This window comes from Pinus tabuliformis, chromosome 9, assembly GCF_031772625.1.
Source record: "Pinus tabuliformis cultivar Carrire ecotype Pingquan chromosome 9, CPIR1, whole genome shotgun sequence".
NCBI lineage: Eukaryota > Viridiplantae > Streptophyta > Pinopsida > Pinales > Pinaceae > Pinus > Pinus tabuliformis.
This window is the reverse complement of record NC_142307.1, coordinates 1,591,070,168-1,591,075,690: the sequence shown is the minus strand read 5'-3', so window position 1 is coordinate 1,591,075,690 and position 5,523 is coordinate 1,591,070,168. Positions and strand designations below refer to the sequence as shown.

Here is a 5,523-nt window from a genome sequence, read left to right as displayed (position 1 = left end):
CTATGTTCAACACACACACACAATATTGAAATAAATTAATTAAAGTGGATATAGAAATAATTTATTAAAAATTATATTGAAATATGTTTTAAAATATAGCAATTATACATCTTTCTCACACTCAAAATGAAAATATACGAATATTTTTCTATATTCTTTTAATTAGTTTTTCTCTAACGCTGATGTTACTTCATTTGAACATTGAAATCTTAGAGTGAAATGTTTTTATCGCATGCCCTCTTCATACTAAGTTGTAAGATCAACAACTAACCAAACAGTATTTCATACTGAAAATATAAGAGTGTTTTTCTTTATTATTTTAATTACTCTCTCTCTAAAGCTGTTATAAAATTTGTTACTTCATTTGAACATTGAAATCTTAGAGAGAAATGTTTTTATCACATGTCCTTTAGAGACTAAGTTGTAACATCAACGACTAACCGAACACTCTTTCAAACTGAGTTGTAAGATCCACAATCAAACAAACATGCTAAAAATAAAATTATTGATACTTATAATCTCTATAATTAAAACTGGCCTTGACATATTCATTTCTATATTCTTGGACCATGAATATGTCTCTTAAAATATATCGATAAAATAAAAAATTAAAATAAATCCATCTTAATAATAAATCGCTAATTTTTACCCGGATGCGGGTGCTCCTAAGACTCATTCAATGCAGGCTCATGTTACGCCGGCAGCCTGATATGCACCTGGCGATCCTGCACGACACTCAATATCCTCCCGTGGTTGATATGAAATACGCTTGGTACTGGCAGCTTGTCAAGCATTCGGTATTGAATGCGCTCCCTGTTCGAGACTTGGCGCAGGCGGTTATATTCATGGCTCCGTCTCTGGTTTCAGCGGTCATTCTTATCATGTCTCTCTTCATTCACCTGTCTCTATTCCTGCATCCCTGTGTTGCTCTGGTAGCTTGGTGGTTTCTTCGATGTAAGTTCCTTACGTGGTTTTCCCACCCTCGCTCCTGTTCTGTCTAGTCTTGTTCATTTCTTTCGTCAGGTCTCTCCGTTCTCCTGAAGATGGTGCGCCGCCGTGGTGGTAACCGAGGTCGTTCTCAGGCTGCTCCCCAGAATATCATACCTCTAGCTTCGACTTCCCCGTCCTCTAATCATGGCAAGCCCTTCCCACATAATTCATTCCAAACCACCCGCTTTAAATTTCACACTCAACAGACCAATTCTCTCAGCTAGCATTACAGTCATTTTAGCTGAGGAAGAAGACAAGCCCAGTAGCTTAGTTCATACCTCACCTTCGCAGTCTCAGGATGACAGTGTGCTCCAGGGAGATGTGGTAGGAACTGTGATTAATTATGATGATTTGCAGGTTGTGGGGAACGTTCCTGAGGTCCCTAAGCCTCCAGAAGATAATGCTTAGAACAATTTTACCGTGGTTGATCCGACGCACCCATCTGATGGCAATCTAAATTTGGTAGGTCCTCCAGGTGGCAGCGACACGGGCGCTCGGGACCCTCTGCAAAATGCATGATACCTTCGATACCGCGCCTACTGATTGCAGCTCCCCTTCTGGTTTTTCTTTCCTATGTGTTATGCTATTCTGGCTTTTGTCAACATGTTTTGTATCAGATATTGGCTAGGTATAGTTATCAGCTATTATGGTCTTATGCTCTGTATCGAGTCTTGGCTCGGCAAGTCTATCACGCCCTTGTTTTTGTTAAGTTTTGCATATGGTTATCAGGGCAGCACAGAAATTATCATGGCCATGGTTCTCATCTGCTCTGAAATGTTGTTTACCACTTTGGCCAGCATTTTTTGTATGTATGGACTCTGGGAATTATGTCTTGGGTCATCTCAATCCCGGAATTGGGTTACAGGGTTATCTGGTCATCAAGTTATCTGGTCTTATGGTCTCTGGGTCAGTGTTGTTGGATGGCTTCGGCCTCCTCTGAGGTCTTAACCTCTCTGTAAATATTTTCTCTTTATTAATAGATTTAGCCTTTACATAACAAAAAAAATAAATCGATAATTGTTGAAATGAATTAAATGTGTTTTCTCCTCAAATTTCACACACTAAAAAATATTTGCAACCCAATGCATCCCTAATATATTGATCCATATTATGGTGCATGTTATTTGCAACCCAATGCATCCCTAATATATTGATCCATATTATGGTGCATGTTATGTGTTTTCTCCTCAAATTTCACACACTAAAAAATATTTGCAACCCAATGCATCCCTAATATATTGATCCATATTATGGTGCATGTTTATAGACAAAGTTACTTCCTTCCAACTCTGTCATGAAGCAAAGTTAATACCCATTGAATACCCAAATCTGTAATCGAAATAAATTCTGAGCGCATTCGTCATTGAAAAACAGGGTTGGTGTCATGGAGTCGCCATATCACATAAGCATCTTTCGACCCTGTCAATCAATGAATTAATGATTAGATCTTCGACCCTCAATAATTTGAGACAAAGTCAAACGCTCAGATTTTGAATGTCTTTATCATACCCTTTGCTTGATCGTGCAACTTAAAGCCGAAATGCAAATATCATAGAATAAATAACGTCCTGTCCATCCGCTTACGGCAATCAAACGGCGACTCAACCAGCTTTGTCAGAATCCATTTAAATAAGTTTTACGACTCACTAGTACTCAACCAGCTTCGTCAGAATCCATTTAAATAAGTTTTACGACATACAAGTCGTATTACATTCCCAACCGGTCTCCATCAACTTGAGGTAATCAAACAGCCAAATACGTTACGTATATTCCTAACCACTCCTCATACTGGTAGTATTTGGATTAGAGAAGCGAGCCTCACGTGGTGAGATCCGTTTAGTAGAAATTAATATCAATCTATCTTAATTCTCCTGACATGTATCCTCCACAATCAACGAGGATTATTAGATGTGATTAAAATTATAACCCTTTCTCCACAATCAACGTCGATTATTAGATGTGATTAAAATTATAACCCCTTTATAGATTGTAAAGTAACGTTCTTAAAAAGAAGATATGTTTTCTATTTCATTTTGATTGTGTACATATATGGTTCAGCAAGTGTGTAATTTAATGTAATATCACAAGTTCCATAAAATCAAGGAATACAATATATTTTTTCTTTTTGAGGGAGTCTATGTCATTATAACCCCTTTATAGATTATAAAGTAACGTTATTAGAAAAGAAGATATGTTTTCTATTTGATTATTTCATTTTGATTGTGTACATATATGGTTCAGAAGTGTGTAATTTAATGTAATAATCACAAGTTCCATAAAATCAAGGAATAAAATATATTTTTTCTTCCCGAAGGAGTCTATGTTTTGAGTTCAGATCATATTTTTTCTTCTCGAGGGAGTCTATGTTTTGAGTTCAGATCATAGTAAGACACGGACACTGTCTTCAATGAAATTTGAGATCATAGTGACATTGTATTCAATAAAATTTGAACTACAATATCGTGGACTTCACCCAACAAAATTTACCATTAAATCACATATCACTAAATTTACTATTAAACCACATATCACTGTATACAAATACAATAAATTTTTCTCCCTCATCGGGAGAAGATCTATCAGGCAACTCTGCCCTGCAAACTCATCATAATTTTGCATCATAATTGAAGGTGGTGTTTGATACGTAGGGCAGTGTCTTCCATTTTCCTTACACTTGTAATAGGATTTACTTCCATTTTCCTTACACATGTACTGGGATTTACTTCCTGATTGAAGAAGGTGCTTGATACGCAGGGCAATGCCTTGTCATTTTGCTTACACCTGTAATAGGATTTACTCCCTAGGTGAGTTTAGGCAAGCACAGTTACCAAAAAGAATTAGAAAAGTCGTTGATTCGGTTTGGTTCCTGTGCTACAGTACGGATTTGCACATCACAAATTCTATATTTAAAATTTTTCCCAAACACAAATTTCAATATTAACTTTTTTTAAACAAATGCAAATTCTATTTAAAAAAAACAAATTTCTATACTAAATTTTTTTAAACAAGTGTAAATTCTATTTAAAAAAACTTTATTGCACGAACTCTAAAACGCATCGCAGATAGTGATTACTAAAGTTACAGTCCACTGCTAAACAACCATCAATGGTGTAGATTTTAAATGGAGGGGTCTATTGTCGGTGGTCCACTACAAAAACGTTAGTTTGTTGACACTAGTTTTCGTTATTATTGAATAAATTTGGATTTGACAGGGATGATTCTAGAGAAGTTCTAAACTCATACGGAAATCTCCTTAGTGCAGTATCAAACTTTTATACAACTATGTCAGCTTTGAATTTAATAGTCTGACATTTCAATGTATTTTAGTTTTTGATCTATTAGTAGATAATTTAGCTTTCACGGGCCACTTAAAATCATGAACTAATGTATGTCTTTCTTTTTAGAAAGTAAGGACTTTACTTTTTAGAAAATAATTTCAATCACCTATTTTTGTCTCTCAATCCAAGTGTTATAGTTAGTTAGAGTTTAGTTTAATTTAGTTTAATTTTAAATTTATTTATTATTGTTAATATTTTTTATGCAATTTTATTCACTTGTTACGTAGTAAGGTATTTCTCTTTGAAATCAACTCCTCTAATTGTCACTATGTATTTGTCTCAACCATTTGATCAGATGTTAGACGATTGAAAAGTTCCAAACCTTTGGATGAATAGTTAAGATAAGAAAAACCCTAACAGTTAGTTTAGGTTAGTTTCTTAGGTTCTTTTCTGCATAGGTTTTCATGTTGCACATAATTGCCTCAAATGTTGCTGAGCAGGCCGCATCTCTGAGCATCCCACTCTACTCGAGGAGCTTGATGATTAACCCAACATTGATCTCGCCATCGATGGCGCTGACGAAGTCGACCCAGAGCAATCTCACCCACGGCTGCGGTGGCGATTTGCTTCGAGAGAAGATGGTGGAGGCTGCCTCGGCCATGGTCGTGGTCATCATCGATGAATCAAAGCTCGTCAATGGCCTCGGTGGCAGCAGCCTAGCAATGCCTGTGGAGATGGTTCCCTTCTGCTGGAAGTACAATGCTACAATCCCTCTTTCAGGCCGAGGGCTACGAGGCGAAGCTCAGGATGGACGGTGACAAGTTGTACATTACGACTAACCCCAATTACAACGTGGATTTGTATTTCAAGACTCCAATCAAAGATTTGAGGGCGTGGTCGAGCACAAGCTCTTCTTGGACATGGCCGCGACTGTAATCGTTACTGGGGTGGAAGGTGTTAGGGTCAATACCAAGTGATAAATTTTTGGGTTGCCATGATGACTTTCGGTGTCCGGTACTTCCAACAAAGAGGTCGCAGATCCACATATTTCTGTCATTTCATTCTCTTTTGGGGTCGAATCCTGGAGATCTACGTTGATTGGGATTGTTTCTTCTCATTCTGTTTGCAAATATGAGTATCTTGGTCAACTAAGAGCGTAGGATTTGTTTACATGTGAGAGTGTAGATTTTTCCTAACTTATAAGATATGTTCGATTTATGGAACCATCTCCATTATAATCAAGTGATCGTAATTG

General features: G+C 36.8%; 1 pseudogene; it reads left to right on the top strand.

Moving 5' to 3' along the window:
* Positions 1-653: 653 nt before the first annotated feature.
* Positions 654-5,245, top strand: LOC149154822 (putative ribose-5-phosphate isomerase 2; annotated as a pseudogene).
* The last annotated feature ends 278 nt before the right edge of the window (positions 5,246-5,523 follow it).